The sequence below is a fragment of the Natrix helvetica genome (assembly GCF_964273705.1).
Source record: "Natrix helvetica genome assembly, chromosome: 1".
NCBI lineage: Eukaryota > Metazoa > Chordata > Lepidosauria > Squamata > Natricidae > Natrix > Natrix helvetica.
The window spans coordinates 80,642,850-80,666,948 of record NC_138548.1 but is presented as its reverse complement, the minus strand read 5'-3'; the positions used below and the strand labels follow the sequence as shown (position 1 = coordinate 80,666,948).

At 43.2% G+C, this 24,099-nt stretch overlaps 1 protein-coding gene across 4 annotated transcripts in view; it reads right to left on the bottom strand.

The window, feature by feature from the left end:
• PHF21A (PHD finger protein 21A) overlaps positions 1 to 23,399 on the bottom strand; it is a 162,656-nt gene extending 139,257 nt beyond the window's left edge. For 2 of the 4 annotated variants that reach the window (XM_081939233.1, XM_081939232.1), the window contains exon 1: positions 22,966 to 23,399. The gene's annotated coding sequence lies outside the window, so the exon portion shown is untranslated. The remainder of the gene's footprint in view (positions 1 to 22,965) is intronic. The other 2 variants (XM_081939235.1, XM_081939234.1) reach the window with 2 other exon arrangements.
• Between the last annotated feature and the right edge of the window lie 700 nt (positions 23,400 to 24,099).

Sequence of the window (24,099 nt, the reverse complement as noted above, 5' to 3'; positions counted from 1 at the left end):
AGCTACCATCCATAGGGTGGGGAAGAGAGTTATGGAACCGTAGTGGCTGGAGGAGCCACTACCTGTTGCAACACTCTCCATCCAAAACACACTTTCGCTGATGCATAAGCATCTAGCCTATAGTGACGAATAAAGGAAGTAGGGGATGACCAAGAGGCTGCCTTACAAATGTCTTCAAATGGCACTCGTCGCCCATGCTGCCGAGGTAGCAGCACTTCGAGTTGAATGTGCGGTAATGCCCTGAGGTTGAGTCTTATTCTGTGTCTCGTAGGCCAAAAAGATTGTTCTCCTTAACCATCGGCCTATGGTTGTTGGAATGACCCTAGCCCCCAGAGTGGCCAGTTGGAAAGACACCAGCCACCCTTCCGACTTGTGGAACAACGCCATTCGCCTGAGGTAAACACGCAGCGCCCTACAGATGTCCAACCTGTGCCAGAGACGCTCTCTTGCTTGGGATGGAGCCGGATAGAAGTTGGGTAATACTACCTCCTGCACCCTATGAAAGGGAGTGCTTATTTTTGGGAGGAAGGAAGAGTATAGCCTTAGTGTGACCCTGTCCTGATGGAAAATGCACAAGTCATTTCAAGATGAAAGAGCTCCAAACTCCGAAATGCACTTGGCCGATGTAATGGCTATTAAGAATGCAACTTTCAGAGTTAAGACCTGGAGATAGTGCGGATGGGCTCAAATGGGGGTCCTGTCAGTGCCTGAAGGACCAATGGTAAGTCCCACGTAGGGAATCGGTGTATGATTGGAGGAGCCAGGTTTGTTGCAACCTTTAAGAACTGCTTGATAAGCGGTAGGTGGGATAAGGGAACTAGACCTTCCTCGGGTACGACAGTCGAAAGCACTGCAATTTGGCGGCGCAGAATGTTGTGGGCAAGGCCCTTGCTCAGTCCGTCCTGCACAAATTCTAGGACCTGTGGTATTGAGGTGTCAGATGGAGATATGGACGCCGACTCACACCATCTGATGAAGACCAACCACGTGGCATTGTATATCCTTGTGGTCAACAGTCGTCTGGATACCTCCAAAGTGGAGATAACCCTAGTGGAAAACTTTGCTTCTCTCAGGAGGCCCCGTTCAAGTGCAAGGCCATCAGGTAGAGCCACTGGGGCTCCAGGTGTAGCAAAACACTCTGGCACAGACAGATCTCTTCCCTGGAAATTTTCCACGGTGGGACTGCAGACAGTTGTATTGAGTTGCATACCATGGTCTCCTGGGCCACTCTGGTGCTATCAGGATTACCTCCACCCCTCTAAAACTATCTTTCTGATAGTCCCTGGAAGAAGGGGAAGGGGGAAAGCGTAAAAGAGATCTGGTGGCCAACTGCATCTCAGTGTCCGTGTCCTCGGCTCCTTGTGTCCGATATCTGGAGACAAAGCGAGGGAGCTGTGCGTTCGCCAGAGTGGCAAAAAGTTCTATCACTGGTGTCCTGAAGCAGCTGCAAATGCAAAGAAAGAGGTCTGGATGGAACTGCCACTCCCCATGGTCCACGGTTGCTCGTCTGAGTGATTGGCAGTCCCGGAAATATGGTCCGCTACAATCGAGGCCATGTGCGTTTTCCTCCACGAGATGAGTCTGTGAGCCTCTGTCCACAAAGCTTTTGAATGCGCCCCACCTTGCCTGTTCACGTGTGTCTTCGTGGCGATGTTGTCGGTGAGAAGTAACACGTGCTTGCGTTGCAAGTCCGGTTGAAAGTGGCGCAGTGCCAGACGGACTGCCTTCAGCTTGAGATAGTTTATATTGTGGCACAGATCTGTGGCCGTCCAACGGCCCTGTGCCAGCTTTGAGCCCATCAACGCCCCCCCCCCACCAACTGGCATCTGTAGTCACGGTTATTCTCATTGGCTCTCTGAATTCCGATCCCCGATTGAGTGCTGCGGAGAGCCACCACCGGAGCAACAGGCAGACCTATGGAGACACTGGAATGGCCAAAGGTGAATTGCTCTTCATTTGCCTTTGAAATGGGATTAAGGCCCACTGTAATGTCCTGGCGTGAAGACGCGCCCAGACTATCCCAATACACAATATCATTGTGCCTAATAGACATGAAAGGTCTACTATGGGTACCACCCGCCTAGAACACACCTTACGGACTAATTTTTGCAGATTGGAACTACATTCCTGAGACAGGAAAAACCAACTCCGTCCCGAGTCTATTATTTCTTCTAGGTGCAATATTCTCATGGTGAGTGTGAGGTGACTTTTAGAAAAATTGAGAGAGAACCCCACCTGTTGAAAGGTGCTAATGGTGAGGTGAAGGTCATGAATGGCCTGATCATAAGAATGGGCCTGTACTAAAACATCATTGAGGCACAAAGTCTTACCGGGATGGAACGAAGGTAAGCTGCCAATGCTGCCAGAACCTTGGTGAATGACCTCGGGGCTGAGGCCAGCCCAAAGGGCAATGCCCGTATTGATGATGAGACCCCTCCTGAGCGAACCTGAGGTACCTGCGGTGGGATGGTAATATTGGGATGTGCAGATACGCTTCAGTGAGGTCTCTGGAGGCCACATAGTCTCCCTGTCTGATCTTTTGTAATATGGACCTCAATGTGGCCATTTTTAAATGTCTACAGACGATGTATTGGTTCAGACGTGCCAGATCAAGGATCACTCTCCACCACCCTGAACTCTTAGGGACTATAAAGAGGTTGGAATAAAACCCCAATCCCCGCTCTTACAATGGAACTGGCTCTATTGCTCAAATTTCCAGTAAGTGTTGAATTGCGAGTCGTACCAGGTTACGTTTTACAGGGTTCCTAGAAGAAGGGAAGGATCTGAAGAGATTCAGAGGGGAAGGGAGAGATTCTAATCTGAGACCCTGTTATACAGTGGCAAGGACCCAAGCATCCATCGTTTTGCGTTCCTATTGTGACACAAAGTGATCTAGGCAGCCGTCTATGTGAAGTGTGGGATTAGATTCACTTCCCTCTGCAGAAAGGGTGACTGTCTCCACCACGAAAGGGCCACTTGGACTGGCCCTAGTTCCTATTCCTGTCCTGTTTTGGAATCAATCCACCCTTGGGTCATAGTACCTGTTCTGATGGAAATCAGGCTCACTGGGATGGAAAGAGGGTCATTTGCAGTAAGGAGCAGGTCGGTTCGCCTGTCGCTTGGTCGTAGTGGAAAGCACTTTCTTTTTTCCTTGTTTTCTATTAATATAGGCTCCAAGGACTTGCCAAAGAGGAACCCTCCTGCATAAGGTGCAGACGCTAAGTGGAATTTTGACTTGTTGTCTGCTTGCCAGTTCTTAAGCCAGAGAAGTTGCCTGGACGCCACAGAAGCAGACAACGCTCGGGAGGCAAACTTGACGGAATCAAGTGTGGCATTTGCTGAAAAAGAACGTTGGTCCTTACCTGAACGTTTCTTTTCGGTAGACGAGAGGGAGGAGCGACTCATGGGATATTCTCACAGCCTGATTGGGCCAAAGACTTAGGGAAATCCTTTTAACATCCTCCTTTCCCTATTGGCTCCCAGTTCCTCGAAGTTGCATGGCCATAAATGCTGCCGAAACACAAACAGACACAGCAAGGGCAAATCCACCCCTGCACCTCACCCCGACTGACTATCTCTAACCTATAACGGGGTGGGATGTCACCCCTCCCTCTTGTCTACCAAAAAGAAACATTCAGGTAAGGACCAACGTTCTTTTTCGGTAGACTCGAGGGAGGGGCGACTCATGGGACGTACCCAAGCTCGTCCCTGGGAGGGAAGCCCACTAGGATTCGGGGGGAGGGGCGGTCGCTACCTGCTGTAGAACCCTATGCCCAAAGGAGGCCTCGGCCGATGCGAAGGCATCCAGCCGGTAGTGGCGGATAAACAATGTCGGGGAAGACCAAGCGGCCGCCCGACAAATGTCTTCGAATGGTGCCCTCGGGGCCCATGCCACCGTAGTGGCCGCACTCCTAGTGGAGTGGGCTGTGATCCCCGAAGGGGCCTTGGGGACGGCACGAGGCTTCATAGGCCAAGGAAATGGCCTGTGATAACCACCTGCCAATGGTGGCAGAGGAAACCCTGGACCCTAAGGAGCCCGATTGAAAGGAAATGAAGAGGGCCTCAGACCTACGAAAGGCAGAGGTGCATCTTAGATAGATGCATAAGGCGTGATGCACGTCCAGTCGGTGCCATAGGCGCTCCCTCTCATGGGATGGATCCGGACAAAAATTGGGAAGGATAACCTCCTGCACCCGTTGGACCTTCGGGAGAAATGCGGGGTCTAATTGTAGAACCACCCTATCCTGATGGAACAGACAGAGGTCGTCCTTGGAGGACAGAGCACCAAGCTCGGAAATGCGTCCTGGCGAAGTTACAGCAACAAGGAACACCACTTTGAGAGACAAGAACCTAAGGTGGACAGTGTGCAAAGATTCAAAGGGAGCTTCTGTCAAGGCCCTAAGAACTAGGGAAAGGTCCCACGTCGGAAACCTATGGACCGGAGGGGGCCGTAAATTAGCGGCTCCCCTCAAAAAACTCTTGATCAGGGGATGGTGAGTGAGGGACAAATGACCCTCCCCTGGAAGAACCAAAGCTAGGGCGGCCACCTGACGCTGCAGGGTGTTATGGGAGAGATCCCTGTCCAAATCCCTCTGGAGGAATTCCAGAACTTGGGCCACCAAAGCCTCAGTGGGACAGATCCAAAGTGGGCTGCACCATTTGAAAAAACTCCGCCCACGTGGAATTATAAATCCGTGTGGTGGAGGGGCGTCTGGAAGCCTCAGTGGTTGCTATGACTCTGGCAGACAGGTTGGCGCTCCTCAGGAGGCTCCGCTCAAGTGCCAGGCGGTCAGGTGGAGCCACTGGAGCTCTGGATGGACTAAAAACCCCTGGCGCAGGGAGAGCTCCTCCCAGGGAATCCTCCACGGGGGCAGTTGGAGAGCTGGACGAGGTCCGCAAACCAAGGCCTTCTGGGCCAATGGGGTGCTATCAGGATGATGTCTGCCCTTTCAACTACAACTTTCCTCAGGGTCCCCGGAATCAGAGGGAGTAGGGGGAAAGCGTACAAGAGACCGGGAGGCCATCTGCTCCAGAGGGCATCTCTCCCTTCTGCGGCCCGGGATGGGAGCCGAGAGAAGAACCTCAGGAGCTGAGCTTTCATCGGGATTGCGAACAGATCCACCAACGGGTCGGCGAACCTCAGACAAATCTTCTGGAAGAGTTCGGATAGAATCTGCCACTCCCCGTGCTCCAGTCGCGCGGCTCAACCAATCGGCCTGGTGATTGGCTGCGCCTGAGATGTGCTCCAACATCACTGATGCCAGGTGCCTCTCCGCCCAGGAACCGAACTTCAGCGCCTCCAGCCACAGGGCTCTGGAATGAGTCCCCCCCTTGACGTTTTATGTGAGCCTTTGCGGCCACATTGTCCATCATCAGCAGGATGTGCCGGCCCTCTATCAAATCCTTGAACAGCTGCAATGCCAGTCGGGCGGCCTTCAGCTCCAGCCAGTTTATATTGTGGCAAAGGTCCGACTGGATCCAGCAACCCTGAGCTATCCTGGAGTCCATGAGCGCTCCCCAGCTGAAGAGGCTCACGTCGGTAGCGATGGTCACCCTCCCCGGCTCCCAAATCTCCAAGCCGTGGTGGAGAGCTGCGGACAGCCACCATCGCAATGAAAGATGCACGTCCACCGGCAGATGGATGAGTCGCGGAGAGTTGCTCATGCACTGTCGCTGAAAAGGGATGAGGGCCCACTGCAGAGTTCAGGAATGAAGCCATGTCCAAGGGACAATTCCTATGCATGACACCATCTTGCCCAGTAGGCAAGACAAGGTCAGGATGGAAACGGACCATCTTCGGCGCACCTGCCTTGCCAGGACCCGCAGATTGACTAGCCGCTCTGAGGATAGTTGGACCCTGCCCTCTTAGGGAGTCTATCATAGTCCCCAGGTGGGGAATCCCTGTGGAGGGTGAGAGATGGCTCTTGTGGAAGTTGACCAAAAACCCCGGGTCCTGTAGGGTCCGAATAGTGAGTTTGAGATCATGAACGGCTTGGGACTGGGATTGTGCTTGCACAAGCACGTCGTCTAGGTAGCATTGAGGTCTCACTGGGACCGATCGGAGGTGAGCCGTCAGTGCCGCCAGGACCTTCGTGAATATGCGTGGTGCGAAGCTAATCCGAAGGGAACAGCCCTGTACTGAAAGTGGAGCCTGCTGTGGGAAAAACCCACCCATCGGAGGAAACTGCCATGGGTGGGAAGGATGGGGATGTGGAGGTAGGCTTCTGTCAGATCCACCACGCTAGATAGTCCCCCCCACCTGATGCCCTGCAGAATGGACTTGAGGGATGACATTTTGAAATGTCTATACACCAGGTACCGATTGAGGCGTTTGAGGTCCAGTATAGCTCTCCAGCCCCCCGAGCTCTTCGGAATGATAAACAGGTTGGAGTAGTAACCCAACCCGTGTTCCATCTCTGGGACGCCCTGATGTCTAGCAGATGTTGTATGGCTAGAGACATCAGCTGACGGCGGTCCTGATCCCGCGATGGTGGAAAGGTTCTGAAGAAGGCTAGGAGTCTGGAGAGGAACTCCAGCCGGAGTCCGCTCCTGACCGTGGCCCTCACCCAGGCATCTGATGTGACGCGGTCCCACTGATCCACAAAGAGTTCCAGGCGGCCTCTTATGGAAAACTCCAGATTGGAGTCATTTCCCTTTGCAGAAGGGGCGCCCCCCCCTCCACACTAAAGGGCCGCCTGGATTGGCTCTGATACCTGCCCCTGTCCTGATAGTAGGGCCTCTGGAACTGCCTATCAGACCTATAACGGGCGTATCTCTGCTGATTATACTCCTGCTCCAGGGCTCTGAAGGACTGTCTACGGTAAGAGGGCGGACGATTGTCCGTCTTCTTGGAGTTGGTGGGTAGAACCTTTTTCTTATCCTTATTCTCTACGAGAATCGAGTCCAAAAAGTCACCCAATAGGTTGGGTTTAGGAAAAGGGGCAGCTGCCAGGCTCCACTTGGACTTATTGTCCATTTGCCAGTTACGTAACCAGAGCAAACGCCTGGAAGTCACCGAGGTAGCCAGAGCCCGGGACGAGTATTTGACTGCATCCTGGGTTGCATCTGCCAAAAACTGGGTGGCAGCAATAATTTTATTGATGTCCTGATGGAGGCGCTCGTCCTGAACAAGCGGAGCCACATGACTGCTGATCAGTTGAAATAAGAGCAGCTGCAGCGAACTTAACTGCCCACGTGGAGGCGTTGCGGTTTTATGCAGTGTAAGCTCCGGCCGCTTGTCCTCCGGTTTCAACTTATCAGCCGCGTCCCCTGATACAACTGAAGAAGCATTGGCCAGGGTGGCTATTGGAGTGTCTACAATGGGCAGTTGAAGGGACTGAGAGAGGGCCTGCTCCATGTTATAAAACCGGTGGTTGTTACTGCCCGGGTTGGGAAAGGTAGAAGGTCGAACCCACTGATCTTTGACCACCTCCATAAAGAGGGGAGGACCTGGAATCTCCTCCTTATTGGTTGCTATATTGGAAAACATAACCAAGTTAGGGTCTCTAGGTGGAAGAATGGCAGGATCTCTTGTCCCCACCTTAGTGGTCTTTCTGGCCTTGTGTAACAATGGTTTAAACATTGGAGGAGCAAAGAGATTGAGGAAGGAGAGAGGATCCGGGAAGACAGTCTCTTCATCCTCTGAAAAACCCATGTCCTAACCGGGGCCGTTCCCTAACACTGAACCCTCACTTATAACAGAGGGAGAGGGAGACCTAGAATGGACTCCCTGGGCTGAGGGACCCCTGGCCTGGTGGGAAACCTGGTACCTAGATGTTCCAGGTGACTGACGCTCCCTTAAGGCCACCACAGAAACCACACCTTTAGAAATGGCTGAGGAGATCAGTCTCTTAATGCTCTCAGGGAGCAATTCGAGATCCTCAAATTCATCCTCCGACTGGGCTGGAGCAGAATCCTGCAGACCTAAGGCATAGTGGGGAAGGAAATCCCAGGATGACCCCTCCAAAGGATCCCTGGCCACCTCCCTGGACTTTTGTGGCGAGATCGGAGGGGAAGGATAAATCTCTAGGCTGGCTTGTCTGCGTACCCCTGCGGGGGAGATAGAGGGGGAGGAAGGGCTAAACCCCCTGGGGGGAGAGGCCGATTGATGAGATTCAGGCCCTTAGGGGTGAAGTGGGTCTGCCAGGAGAAGAGGGCTTATTAGTCTGGGCTTGCTGTTCGGCCCTAGCGATCCTCTTCCCCAGGGCCCTCTGACGCCGGCTTTCATCTTTCTGGGTTGCCCTGGGAGGGTGTTGGGTAGCTGAGGGCCTCGCAGATGCTGCCCTCGTTCTGGGCCCAACTATCTCTCCTTCCTCAACCACTATCTGAGCCCTCCCCGGGACCTGTGGAGTGGTCTGCCTGCTTTCCACCATTGGTGCCACTCATGTCTCTCAAGGAGTTATCGCCCAGGTTCACCAGCCAGTGTAAGGGCCTTGCGGGAATACTAGCGGGCTGCCCGGGTTGGAACTTGCCAGTCCGAATCTGGCCATGATGCAAGTCCAGGGAATAGAGCCAGAAAAAATGGCTGTCTCCACATGCGCGCTCTTAAAATGGCCACCTCCACTCACACGCTTCCAAATGGCCGCACGCTCAACAGACCATTTTTCCTTTAGCCGCAGCTTGAAATAGCTTGCCCTGGCTGGTTCACCCAGGCGCAGCTTCGGAAGTCAATTGAATCGTTTGCTGCCTGATCGGCGTCTCCCACTGGCAGTCTTTCCCACGGAGCTGCAGAAATGGAGCCCGACAACCCCGCTGTACCAGGGATAGGTTCAAGCTCCTAACTTACTCGGGGAAAAAGGCAAGAAGCCAATTAGCCTTCCTCTGGCTTGCTGCGAGACGGAGGACCCCTGTCCCTGCAAGAAGCAGCTCAGAAAGGTTGGAATTTAGAATAGCCAATGGTCAAATCAAAATCAATTTTGAATATTTTACTCACTCGCTCTGGGAACCAACAAAACACCGAGCTTGAACCAAAAGACTGAGAGGAACTTAGAGCCAACAGGAAAAGGAGGCTGTTAAAAGGATTTCCCTGTCTTTGGACCAATCAGGCTGTGAGAATATCCCGTGAGTGGCCGTCCCTCGAGTCTACCAGAAAATTGGGTTGCAGCAATGATTTTACCTGAGCGTCCTCAGGTGGAATGTGTTCCTGTAATTGCTGCAACCACAAAAAGTGGTCCTATTAAAGAAAGACGCAGCTGCTGCTGATTTAATGGCCCAAGCTAAAGCCTGGGACCCCTTCCGTAAAATGAGTTCCGCTTTTGTATCCTTCGGCTTCAGCTTGTCCACTACATCTCCTGAGACAACAGCAGCCAAAGATGACAGGGCCGCGACTGGGGTATCGATAGATGGGACCTAAAGTGCCTGGGATAACCCCTGATCCAGGTTGTAAAAACCTCTGTCCTTCCCCCCTGGGTTCGAGAAAGCCCCTGGACGAGCCCATTGACTCTTTACTACCTCCAGAAACAAAGGCGGAGCTGGTACTTCCTCATCAATGGCCATCTTAGAGAACAGTGTGTCAAATCCTTACCGCTATCAGTGGAGGCCAGTAAAGTATCCCCCCCTCAGTTTGGTAGTAGCCTTGGCTTTACTCAAAAGCTGTTTTAAAAAAGAGGGTGGAAATAGACCAGAGAATGCTGGAGCCTCTGGTTTTGCTGTCTCCTCATCCTCTGACATTACTAATTCATGTTGAGTTTCTTCCCCCAGGACCGATCCCTCACTAGCCAGCAAAGGGGATCCTGATCAGCGCTCTCCACTTGTGTGACCCACCACGGGAATCCCCGTGAGCCTGGGGTTGGGTGTTCTTGTGCCCTTGTACCTGAGTGCCCTGTTGCTTCAAACCAGAAGCAATGCCTTGAGAAATTGCCGAGACAATTATTCTTTGAAGGCTCGGTGGTGGGTGATCAAGGGCTTTGATATCCTCATAAGGATCTACAGGAATCTATGATTCGGGAGCATGAGGGGCCAGGACAACTTGAGGGAGGAAATCCCTGGAGATCCCTTCAAGGGGATCTCCCATTACACCCCTGATGGCTGAAGGGTGAACCCTTTGGCAAAGGAGAAATGTCCATCCTTCTGCTTCTGACCAATCACATTGCTGGGGAAGAATCTCGACTTGAGCCCCTGGATGCAGACCTAGACCTGCCATCTCTCTGAGCCTCCAGCAGGCGCTCTGCACGTGCAACCCGCTTTAGGGCGTTCTGCTGCGGTTCGTCACACAGTGCCGCTCTAGATTGGTGCTGCGTAGCCGGGTTTTATTAGCTGTGGCTCTAATGGAAGGCCTAATTGACACCTTGTGAGGCCCATGTTATCAGTCTCAGGTCTGAAATTCATCTCATGTTCCTAATTAGAACTCCTAGTAGCCATTTCCTTCCTTTGTTGTATTCATGGTACCATACAATATGAGCAGTCCAAGTGTGTCCGCTGGAAGGGCAACGCAACTTATGGTGACAGTCAAGATGCCTGGTCTGGTCTGGGCCAGTTGGCCTCATGCACTCAAAGAAAATGGCAACCGCAAGAATTGTTCCACAAAATGGCCATTTGGCACTGTAACTGCCGAAAAAACGGTCCACCGACTTCAGGCACCAGCAAGAACTGGAGTCTGTGGGACTGGCACTCCTGCTGCAAAGCACCAGTGATAGGCCATCGGCGACTGGAAGCTCAGCCACGATTGATTCAAGGTCAAATGATTCGCGGCACTGCGGAGCAGCGGCAAACAAGCTCGCTCGGAGCCTCAGGAGATTTGCAATGCCACAGAGCGGCGACTGGTTGACTCGCTAAAACCACGCTAATCGGCAAGCGGCTTTCCCGATCGCCGGACTACAGCCATGCGAGCCTCGTTGGAAGGTAAAACCAGCTGCACCAACCTGAAAGCCAATTCTCTCCACTGTGGGCAACCAGATCCCAACCATGGACTGTTAATCTGGCGCCCTATCAAGGGAAACGCGTGAAAACGCTCTCTTCCTTCTCTCGTCGCTTTGCTATCATTTGCAAATTCTGTTGAAGCCTAATTTGAATTTGAGAAATAAGTAGCCAATTTCTAAATTTAGTTTAATCCTAGTTCAAATTATTTTAAATCAAGAGTAGAGGCATGGTGGCAAGACTTTCTCTGTCTACGGACCAATCAGGACTAATAACAGCGATAGCACCTCCTGTCCTCTGTCATGGAGAATTAGATTATTTATGTTGACAATGTAAGAAATGCCCATATGATTTGGTCTTATTCTGTTATAGATTTGTTTTGGCTTAAAGTTACTACTTATATTAATATATTCTTGGAAAGAAATATTATAGAAATATTATAGATAAGGATCTTAATGAGATTGAATTGTATTTCTAAAATATGGAATTTGTCATTTTATGAAGAGCTTGGTTTTATTCCGCCTAGAGTAAGGAAGGTAATTTCACATAATCAGAAAGAAACATCCTGATTTTAATGAATGGATCAAGGATATACATTTATTATCTACTTTTGAAAAATCTCTGTTTTGTAAAAGCAAGATGACATAATAAGTTGCAACACAGTTTAACAATTAGCTTAATAATTGAATTAATTTTCATTATTATAGATTTCTATTAAGCGTTTTCTTCCTTTTTGTCACATTTACTTCATTTTACACATATAGGTTTTTACTTTAAAAAATCTTCAAAACAGCCAATATAATATACACTAAATAAGAAACCTTTAAAAAATGTCGTTCTAAAACATGAAACTTCATATTGACTTAATATAAATACATACGTAACAAGAATTTTTTCACACCAAATGCGATCTAGCAATCAGTTTTCACTATGTTACTCAGCTGAAAAACAATTATTTCTCATTGTGAACCCTTTATAAACAAAATTCTATATCCATTAACAAATACATAAACTAATTTTCAAATATTTTACATATAACATTAACAGTTATTATCTTTGATATCTGAAAAACATTAAACTATAATTTTTGCTATAAATTTATAAAGTGGCCTTTATAAACTGCTTTCCTCAAAGATTCTAAAAATAAACTACATCTCAAGTTTAGTTCAATGCATTGTCCAATTATTATTATAATCATTCTGCAATATGAACTAAAAATCAGCAAGGAAAGAAATTAAACAATACTCATTTAAACCAGTAGGAAGGGGACTCTGAATTAGCGATATGCAAAACTTTTGAATACAACAAATTCAAAGTAACCTATTTCAAATGAGATATAACTATCGTATTTTTCATAGTATAAGACGCACAGAAGTATAAGACACACCAAGGTTTTGAAGAAAAAGTAGGTAGATAGAGGGATAGAGAGGGAGAGAATAGGTAGGTAGGTAAAGGGAGGGGGGAGAGAGAGAGAAATACAGTCGGTAGGTAGGGAGAGAGAGAGTACGTAGGTAGGTAGATGTTTCCAGGTGTATTTATTCATGTGCTGGGGAAGGAAATCCCTGACAATCTACAGCACCTAACTTTGTTCCTGCTGGCACAGCACTTGATCAATGTAATTCTCATCAATCAGTTAAAGAGCTTTCCAAAATGCTCTTTTTGGAAAAGAGAAAAAAAAAAGTTTTTGCACTATGCAAACCTCCCCAAAACCGCCTGTTTTTTGTGAAAACGGACCCGTTTATTTTCAAATAAAAGGCATGAATAGTCACCAATAGCCATACTGGGGGAAGCTATTGGGAACTGATATTCAAATACCTTCCCTCTCTGTTCCAATCCATGATTGTTTACTATATATGCAGCAAATCAACCATAGTTTAGGTATCAATTTATGGTAAAGCTAAAAATGACAATGTAAGTGTCCCTCGAAAGAACATTTATTGTTTTGTTGATCATTACTATTTCTTGGCCATAATTCCTAAAAGAAATTCCCAATGCAAAGGTAGTCCTCAACTTATGATAAAAATTTCCAAAAACTGTTAAGTGATTTTTCCTTTGTTGCAACAGTTGTTGAGTGAATCATTGCAGTTGTTAAGTTAGTAACAGTGAATCTGGCTTCTCCATCGACTTTACTTGTCAAAAGGTCACGAAGTTGATCACATGATTACCACAACTGTCATTAATACATGCTAGTTGCCAAAAATCTGAATTTTGATCACAGGGATGCAACGGACAAAAGTGTGAAAAACAATCATAACTTATTTTTTTCAATGCTGCTGTAACATCAAAGTCACTAAATGAAATGGCTGTAAATCAAGAATTACATGTTCAATAAATAATGAAATAAAGATAAAGTTAGAGATAGGCAGAGAAAATACAGGTAGTCCTCAACCAGCTCCCACAATTAGGACCAGCAACAGTGCAAGTGGTTAAGTGAAGTGCTCGCTATGTGAAACTGCAACTATGCTTACGATCTTTTGTTTTCCTTTGCTTTATAGACCTACGAAGGTCATCAATGCAAGGACTGGCCATAGAGTTATTTTTTCAACACTGTTAACTCTGAACAGTTGTTAAACAAGGCAATTGCTAAACAAAGAGTAGGGGTAAGCAGAAAATCACATTTATTCTATGGATGCATAGATGTTATTATCTGTGTTACTATAAATATGTGGCTTTTAACTTTTAAGACCCTCCTAGAAGTCTGCATTCTCTTTTACTTCACAGCATTCTGAAATATAGTGTTTTTAAGAGTTCAAGTGGAGAGTCATATGTGTTAGAGAGGGAAAGCTCAGAAAGCAAGAGTGTTGGCTGCATATATAAAGGAGAAAAGTTAAAGAGGCTATTTTCAAATATTAAAAAACATTAACCATGAGGGTTATAAAAAGCTGGAAGCATTTTTTCTGCCAAGGTCCTAAATATCAGCATGTTTTTCTAGTCAGATAAATATGAAAATATATTTTATTTCGTCCATTATTTCATAATTGAAAAATTAAAGTAGTTAAACCACAATCAGTTTTGCCGGTACTAAAATAACAGTGCACTGGTGCAAAGTATGTTAAAGTTTCCATATAATGCAATTTTACTTCTATAGAAGTAATAGAAACACTTTCTGTATCAATAAAGCAAGTTTAAACATGTAGTTATTTGTGTTTAAATCTCATCTCATTTGTGATAGATGAGAGTATTAACCCATCATACTGTTAGAGATAGGTCAATAATCTGTATCACCTCATCTATAGAAGCTAAATATGGTCACAGATCTTCCTATGTGAATCTCTTTTATATCCCAAACATGTTTGATCTCTTTCTGTATGTTTAAGTGTGGAATTATCTACATACTATACCTGCCATCACTGAAGTCATACTAAATGAAGGATCAATGATATAAGAATACTCAAATGACAAGTATTGTGTATATGTCCAGAATCAAGTATGTAAATAGCGTACAATTTTAATCCAAAATCTGTGTGGGGAGATTCTTCAAACACAGACAATGAAAATTCAACAATTCAATTAGTGGATAAAACTGAACAAAAATACCCTAACTGCCTAGGCATATATTCATATAGTTTTCTGTACATGATAACACTACTGCTTGTATGAAAAGGGAGAACTAAGGCCAGTTAATTAAGTTAACTATAATTAAGGAGTATTCAGAAGTACCCATAACAATTAAAGTTACCCTACCACAACAATAGCCCTCCAATCTTGATTGAGAGTTTTGCATCTTCAAGGGACAGAGGTCCTCAGGGATTTCACATTTTATTCTGAGTAAAACATTATTTCTTAAACAATTTTACAACTTGAAAATGTTTAGTTTCCACACAGGGGGTGAAGATAAGTGACATGCCCAATAGAACAATTTGGCTTCTTTTATGGCCAAACCAGGGGTCCATGAAAATGACACCCAAATTCCTACCCTTCAGTTTGCAGCTTTCTTTGTACACATTTTAAGCAAACGTTATAACTAAAAGGAGCCAAAATGAAAGCAATTAAAAGGCTGATTCTCAAATTCAAATGTTTCCAAATTAATATGTACAATTACATTTCGGGGTGCAAGGGCTTGCCTTCAACCATATTTATATAGATGATACATCACCAAATCAATCATATATATCAAAATATGAATTAGCTCAAAGAGACATTGTCTTTTCCAAACAGTGCTAGCTAATTATAATTAACAATAATATTTTAGCTTTAAATTTTTATCACTGCCACTTTTATCACATTTACTAAATGAAAAGTGGATCATAAACAACTACATTCTGGAATTTTCTACTTTTAAAATGCAATTATTTTAAAGTAATCCACAACCTAATGACTACATGCTAGAATATACAGTACATCTGACATGGATGCAGTCAGATATCCTTTTATTTTCCTCTCCTTACATCCAGCTTAATTTGATCCAAATTTGAGATGAGGATAGCAAAAAAAGTCAAATCATTTAATCCTACATCTATTTGATGAATAAAATTCTGAGAATACTATTTAGAGTCAATTGGGGAACTGTGTGGAATGGAACTAAATTTTAAAAGGAGCATCATAATTCCTAGAAAATTCAAAGTTTATACACTCAATTCTATATGCCTGCTCTAAATCAAAGTTTTTATGTCCTAAAATATAAAATATTCCCATAGAAGTAATTTCTAAGTAATCTTATATATCTATGAAAATAAACATTTTAGCACAGCAACTACACTTTGACAGTTTGATCAGATATTTCAACTGATATATTACATATATTGTAGCATCCCTATATTAAATATAACGATATATTACCACTGATGAATTTCTAAGATACTAAACAGTATATTATACAAAATCCATACTATATACTTTTAAATGTGTTCATTAAATAAAAAATTATGTTAACATGAAGTCTCATTTCCATTTATTAGGACAGAAATTTCTTCTATTTAAAGTGTTTTGGTAAGCATATCGATTACATCACTTAAAACATGTATCTTAAAGACACATTGTTAAAAACCACTTGCTTAAATTTGTTCTTCCCCTTCCTCAAATGTTAAATACAAACCTGTATTTTTTCCAACAAAAAGTCATCTTGAAGTATTTACTATGAAGTTTAAAAAAGAGAAATTCATTACTAATTTATTTAAGATGACAACATCTTAAATGTATCCATCTATTTAAAATAACTTCCTTAGGGATAGTGAAGAACCTAGAAACAATTTATGACAAGTTATGTTCAAAGGGATGACACGGTTGTCACAGCATTTCACTACAGTGGCAGTACTTAAAACTCCAGCATCTAAACAATTATTTGACAAAAAGAAGAACAGTCTATAAAGTTTTGGAACATGGAAAGTACATAATAGTACATCGCAACAGTATAATATGCAAAGCTGTTAAAAGTATAAAGAAGACATTCTATTGCACTTTCCTCTGTAGGCAGCAGAAGTATTGATGAAGCCTGCAGATGCAGCAACAGAACTGTCCATAAAAAGCCAAGACAGCTGTTGCCATGGCTACTATAAGTCAGTTTATCAGAAAAAATATTGTGATTACTCAGAAGTTTGGGTTTAAAAGATCCTTAAGCTTGGATGGCTAATTGACTGAGGAGATCAACTATGATTCTGCATCCAAATATATTGTCTTCAAATAGCCATGGTTAACAATACTAGGATACACAGCAGGAGGGGAAAAGAATGAATCAATGCCTTTCTGCTAGTGCTCTTCAAGTACTGACAATTTGTGTTCCATATGCAGTCAAAAAACAAAACACACACCATATTTTCAGTTTATGTGAGGGTTGGTGATTATATATATATATATCCCTACTGATAGTCAAAAAGAGTGATCAGAGTGTTAGGCCTCATATTTTTTTCATTTTACCACTTACACATTTCATCTTTTCTCATTGTTTTCCTTTTCAGTACAACAATAAATGTTTTAAAACCCATTTCTGCATAGTGATACCTATTTTATTTCACTGAAAGAGTAGAAATTAAACTTTCCTCAGTTGCTATGCGCTGCTTGTTCTACCATCAATCGACAGAAGTGTAACATTAGAAGTTAAATGGGAAGGTAGCAATGGTTAACATCTTGCAGTAAATTAGATGTAAGTTGTGTTGATAAGCAATACAAAAGTCACTATGGATCCCAATCAAGAAGCTCTAACCAGAATTCCATATACTATATATGACTAGTTTCCCTTTGCTCCATATACATTTTCCAACCCAGTTGCTAATGTCTTCTATCTTATAGAGAAGATCTGGGGAACACACTGGCAAGGGACTGGTGCATTCTTCTGTACTGCATATCTATGTTGTTGACAACAAATGCTGCATCTATTATCTGTCTAGACTGATAAAATATTGGTTTTGTCCCAAGCAACTAAAACAGAGACTGTATGGAATAAGTTTCCAACCAATGAAGCATTTGTGTAAATGTACATTTTTACTGTCCACTCTGTAATTTGAATATACTACATACTATAATCCTAAAATTCCCAGCTTTCAGTTCCATCATGAGATGAATTCTGGTTTTAGATAATCACTGCCAGAGTTGGTTGTAGAAGATAATGAGTAAAGTATTAAATAGGAGGCCACTCTTCAAATTTTCAAAGTTGAATATCCTATAAATAACAGCCTATACAAAATAATGTGTCAAATAATTACTCTGGATTATTTTAAAAAAACTTTCAAAATTTGATTAATATACTGTAATGATTAAGTTGCATCTGTTCTAAATATAAATAAGGTTTATAAATGCAGTTATTTCTATATAGATCTCAAGTTCTTTAAAAGTTTGAAATTTTACATTTAAATCATTTCCCAGTTTTTAGTTTTAAAGAAGTAGTACAAGATTAAAATTTTAGAACATACAACAAGGATAAATATTAAAATGTTCACGTTATATTATTCATTAAGCATGTCTATGTTGCAAATATAAAAAACAAATCTAGGCAACTCACATAGTAAAAATACAATATGTCTCATAAAAACACTACAAGAATTGAAAGAAAATAAAAATATGACACCAAGTGAAATGAGAGTGTAACTCTCAGAAACACCTTGGTCCTCAAAAACTTGTAAAAAAACACAGCAAAGAGGTTTTTCTTCTTAAAAGATTCCCCATGAATGACACAAGTTAACAACCAGAGGATTTTTAAATACCATAGCTACTGTAGGAATTGTTTGTGAACATCTTTTAAAACATCTATGGCTCTATAAACAAATTAAGGTAAGTTTAATTCTTCAAATACTTTACTAAAATATTTATGAGCAATAACAAACATAAATAAAATAACCAAGATAAATAAAATTTACAATACTTATGTAAGTTTAATAGTAAAGAAGTAATTTATGGTGCCTAGTCTAATATCCAATTAGCAAGATAATAACTTGGGAATTTCTTTATTCTCTGACATATTTGCAGTCAATATATTCCTACTTCGTACTCAATTATCTGCAAACACACCACTTTCTAAATATCTACACAACATAAAATATACCATTCCTAAAATACTTTCAGCTCTGGGGCAAATTAATCAATTATTCCTCCTTGCAATTAATGCATTTTCAGGACCATCTTTCTCAACCCATCCCATGGATTCTCACAAAAAGGGCCTATGATTGTATCCTGTGTTATGGAATGAACCCAATTTTCTGGACTTCAAAAAAAAAACCCACCTCCTCTCAAAACATTGCTTTTTCATAGAATTAATGCTGTGAAGGCTACCACCTACACTCTACAAAAGTGTGGGAACATTAACAATTATTTATGTAAATAAATAAAAACCTTTACCCCAAAATACCTTAATCCTTTAAACAATCAATTTATGTCAGATCATATTAGTTCAAATTCTGAACTTCATTAACTGTATGTAAAATGTGAAACTTGAACTAATGAAGAAGCAGTGATCACTCTTTGCACCCTGCATTCTTTAAAAAGCCAAACTATTCAAAAGCTTCTACAAGACAAGAAATAAATGGGTTCATATCCAAAATTTACAAGGAACCATGTAAAACAGCAATGTAGGGCCATTATAAAATTACAGTCAGCTGTATTTTTATAACAGCACCATGAATTTAAATGTCCAAATGTTAAAATATTCTGATGAAACCAAGAATTAACTACTGCTTCTCTTTTAAGGTATCACAAAGATTATAAATCACATAGTTGATTTATTGTGAGTGTGTCAACTTATATTATTCATTAAAAGTGAAAAGAATGAAAACATGTCTTTTACCATATGAGTTTCAATTTCACTATTGCAATTCTATACATGTTTACTCAGAAATAATTCCCATTGATTTCAGCAGACTTCCATTTAAGTACATTGTTTAATAATTTTTTAATTAGGACTAATATGGAATGGAATAAGGTATTCAAAGTAATACCCTGAATACTTAAGTTCCCAATAAATTTTAGTGCTGAATCTATTTCAAAAATACTAAATAAATTCACCGCAATTTAAATTCTCTATAGATGCCTTACAATTAGGGTGTCAGTACTTAGAAAAAAGTTCCTCCATACGTATGTGAATGAAACAGTAAAACTTTGCTTTAGTATTATATTCTGTTATTAATGCTACAGTATAAGAAATATAGGATCCAAGAATGCAATGAAACTTATTCCATATAGAATTAACAAAAGAAAAAACTTCACCTGAAGTTGCATTATTTCAATTAAATTTTAAGCGTGCAATTAGATCTGAACCTACTACAATTAAAATAAATTTAAGAGATGGGTGACATCAAAATAATTATTGGAATTTAATTACTTTTGTTTTTACAAGAAATAAATATTGAAGTCCAATAGTGAACGCTTATGCAGTACCAAAAATGTTAAGCATTTCAATATCAAAATAACTTGTTATAATACTGAAAGAGAAAATAAGCTGATTCCATGCTTAACTATTGTTTTGAATAAAGTCTAGATCTGCTTCACTTAACTGGTGCTACAAATCTGTTGGAGTTCAACAGCCTTAATAGCTCAGAGGGAATGGCCACTGGGAGTCAGGTCTAACTAGTCTAGGGATAGCTGTTTTTGAAAACGTGCCCCAATATTGATACCAAGTATCACATACATTTGTGTTTGCAATGCAAAAATACTGTGTTTTACACTATGTAATAAAATGTAATAATTCATTATATTTAATTTGAAATAATATGAACAAAAAAGGCAGAAGAAAGTCTGGCTCAGTTTCCTTGCATTTAAAACATGCGTACTCAGAAGACCAACCAAGGCTTATATAGAAGTACAGTCTTAAAGAAGTAAACAATTTGATCAGTTTTGAAGGCCATATGTAAATAGTAAAACAGAACATACCCCAATTCAAGACGCACTTCTGTTTAAAAAGTACATCTTCAATGCTGCATATTAGAGAAATGCCAAGACAGCCTTCGCCCCTTAATTTCCCATAAATACCCAAACTTAAACCAATAGTCTAACTTTTTGGCAGTTGTTATGCCAATCAAAAGAACAAAATGTGCCAACCCCTTTCCCAGCAAATGGTCCATTTTAAAAAAAGAAGCATAACAATGTACTATTTTCATTTCTCCAGACTACTATAGCCACTATTGTAGAAGAGATATGAGAAATTAATCCTGAATTTGTCATTTAAGAACAATTATATACGCTGCTACAATGTATTTTATTACTTTAGAGATAATACTTTCCAAAGTTTCTGACCAACTTACTCAAATCCATAGAAAGAATTAGAATTGTGAGGACATTCTTAGAATGTGTAAAAATAAATAGTGCTTTTACTTAAAATTCTTAGCAACCATTTATGTAGTAAGACAATATTTTGTGAAAAGTATTTTTAAAAATATATTTAAAATATATTCAAAGTTAGAGATTTGCAAAGTTCCTCACGTTTAGCAAGATCACTAGTGTTGATGACAGCTAACTTCAGTTTCCCCTGAAATACCAGCATGCTAAACCAGACTTTCAATCCCATTTCATCTTACTTTCCATAAGAAAACAACATTTAATATTCACTAATATACTCAGATTGTAGTGGTCACTATACTTAGGCCATTAGAAAACAAAAAAGAAAAAAGGAAAGAGATAGAAAGTGAAACCAGAAAAGTTCTGCCAAAGGAAATGATAAATAAAATGCAAGCAGTTCTATGAAAGTGAGTTCCTAAAACTCTTATTCTCTTTGTATAAAACCTTCTGGTCTCAAACTTTTTATTTCAAAAAGGTTGAAATTCCAAAATACAATAGACATTCGTTTAAGACTGGACAGAATGTATGGCAATACTGGAATGTGATATTAGAGAATCATATGTATTTTGAAAATTGTAAATAATGCTTGCCCTAAAGCTGTTGCTACTCTTTAGTGTTACAGAATAATAGTATTTCAACAATAATGAGCTGAAACTGCACTTTTCTTGAATACTGTACTATAATAATAAATAGTTTACTCTGATTTGCATGCCTAGGTTTACTAATTTCAAATCTAATGTTATTCAGTGGAAGTACACATAACTTTATCATTATGTTTAGAACATCCTACCTCATATTTATACTGTTTTGTATGAAAGAGTCTTAACTTTTTAAGATAACATCCTTATTGAAAATATATCTGAAAAACCCAATCTCAACAGCCAAGATCTCTGTACCATAATCAAGAACATAGATTTCACTAAGTATTAATTCATCAAAGTGTACAAATCATTACTTAGAGAAGTTTATTACAAACATGACACAGTAAATGGTAACAGCACATTTATTTGGGAGTTGTTTTCACTAATTTTACTAACACTTTATTCCCCACATAAATGTGTCATTTAAAATATATACTTATAACCTGCAATTTAAATGGAATGACATCCTCACACCTTTTAGAACATCCTTGTCACTAGCAAACAGTATCCAAAAGCATCACAGATAAATGCATATTGATCATAAAACCTTATTTTCTGTCACTTGGTTTCACTGTGTTGATCTAATTCATTTTTCATATCCACAACAAAAAGTATCAATTGTTTAATCCTAAAACTAACAACTGAACTGCAGACATGTAAAGTGGGGGAGGGACAGAATCCCATCTGTAGTAAGCTCGGAATAACAAAGAAACAAACACATAGAAAAGTAACAAGATACACATGCACAAAACAACCAGACTAAATGGCAGTCCCACATACACCCCACTACTCTTTGTACCTAACACAGAGAAATGAGAGGAAAAGAGAGGGAGAAGAGAGAAGAAGGTACACATCTCCAGTCACTGCAAACATGTGCCAGAGCAGGAGTGTGAAATCCCAAAGGTGTCCTTGCACTGAGCTTTGTATCCATGCAAAATGGGCTGCCCCAGGGTGAGGGGGGCAAGAGAGACTTCAGAATAACAAGTTGCTGAAGAAACGGAATTTTCCCAGCACTACTCGGGCTACCAAGACAAATTAAAAGGCAAGGGAGGTGGGGGGGGGAGAGGGGAAGAGAAGAAGAAAAAAAGAAGAAGAAGGGAGGAGAGGAAAAACCGCCGCCGCCGCAGCTTTACTACGAAGCCTCGATCATCAAAGCAGGAGCATCTTCAAGGTAATAAAACTTCCTCGGCGGCAGCATCAGGGAAGGAGAAAATGAACCCCACGGAAAAACGGCCTAGAAAAAAAGATCATCCTGGGCAGAAGGAGTGGGGAAAATCGTCCTCTTCCCTTCCCCTCTCTTTGCAAAATGTGTCATTTCTCTCCCCCCCCCCCCACAACACACACACACACACTCCAATGTGTCACCTAACCCCTCCCGCTCCACCACCACCTCCTCCTCCTCCTCCTCTCACAGAAACTTACTTCAATCCTCACAGGTGACAGAGAAAGGACATGCCCCCTTCCCCGCATCCCTAGGCATTATACCTCCGGGTGAGGGGGGGGGAAGGCGGGTAAATTACCCTGAAGTTGTGGTTCCTCATCTCCAAGTTGGCTCCGGAGTCTTCCATGGTGGACTCCCTCCTCCCAGCGCGCACCCACACACCATCCACCCTTTTTCTCGGTTTCTTCCCCCCACCCACCCCCCGAAACTCCCGAGGCAGGCAACAGAGGACCGGGAGGTGGGGGGGGGGGAGAAGAGAGAGGGGGAGAGAAAGAAAGGGGAAAAGAGGGGAGGGGGGAGAGAGAATATCCAAAAGGTGGGATACTACACCCTGCTGGTGGTGGTGGTGATGTTGCCGCCGAGGTGGTCTGGCTGGGGTCCCCCTGGCAGGACCTCTCTTTGAGGGGGAAAGGAGTCCTCTTCATAGGGAGAAGGCGGTGCAGCTGCTCCTCTGGGCCTCCCTGTCCCCCTCTTCTTGGCTCCTCTCTCTCTCCTCCTCCTCCTCTCACTTTCTTTAATCTAAGCTGGGAGTGGAAGATGGTTGGTTGGTTGCTCCCTCCTCCTCCTCCTCCTCCTCCTCCTCCTGCTTTTCTCTTCTCTCTCTCTCCTCTGAGGGGTCCTTTTCCTTCCCCTTTCCCAGGGGGGCTCCTCCTGCAGAGGGGAGGAGGGGACAGGCAGGAAGAAAGGAACGAAGCAGAAGAGGCGCAGAAGAAGAGAAACTGTGACACAAAAACAAGCCGAGAAGCTGAACTCTTCTTCAATCCCATTCACCCGGCCCGGCCGCAGCACCCGCACGCCTGAATCCCTCCGCCACCGGCCCTCCGATTTTTTTTATTTTTTTCGCTTTGCTTTGCTTTGCTTTGCTTTTGCCTGGCCTGCCAGCGGCGCGCGCTCCTGACTCCCTCGCTTGCCCGCGCGCCCCCGACACAACTCTCGCACACAAACGCGGCTTACTTCGGCCGCTCTCCGAAGCGAAGGAAGGAGCCGAGGTTTTTGGGGACAAAAGCGGAGGAGGAGGGGGCCTCCCCCTTCAACCGGGGCTCCCCACCTTATCTCCCTATGAATGAAGGAGGAAGGGGGGTGGCCGGCCTGCTGGGGGAGAGGAGGGGGCGCCTCAAGGCTTCTCCAGAGGGACTACTTGACGTGTCGGTGCAGCGAATTTATTTCTCTTTGCCTAAGGAACGGGCTGTGGTGCGGCACCCATTGCCTAGGGAAAAAACCCGGATGTAAAGTGAGTGAAACTAAAGTAGAGTGAAGTAGGGCAGCAAACTCTCGCAGAGCAGCGGTAGCAGCGGTGGCAGGAAAAGATCACGCACCGGGGCAGGCAGAGGAGGGAGGGAGGGAGGAAACGAAGCAGGGCTCATGTACTGGGGCAGGCGGTGGGAGCAGCGGCAGCCAGAGGAAACCAGAAGTGCGAGCATCTTTTTCCCCCCCTATTGCAAGTGGCTCTGCGCAGGAAGCGGA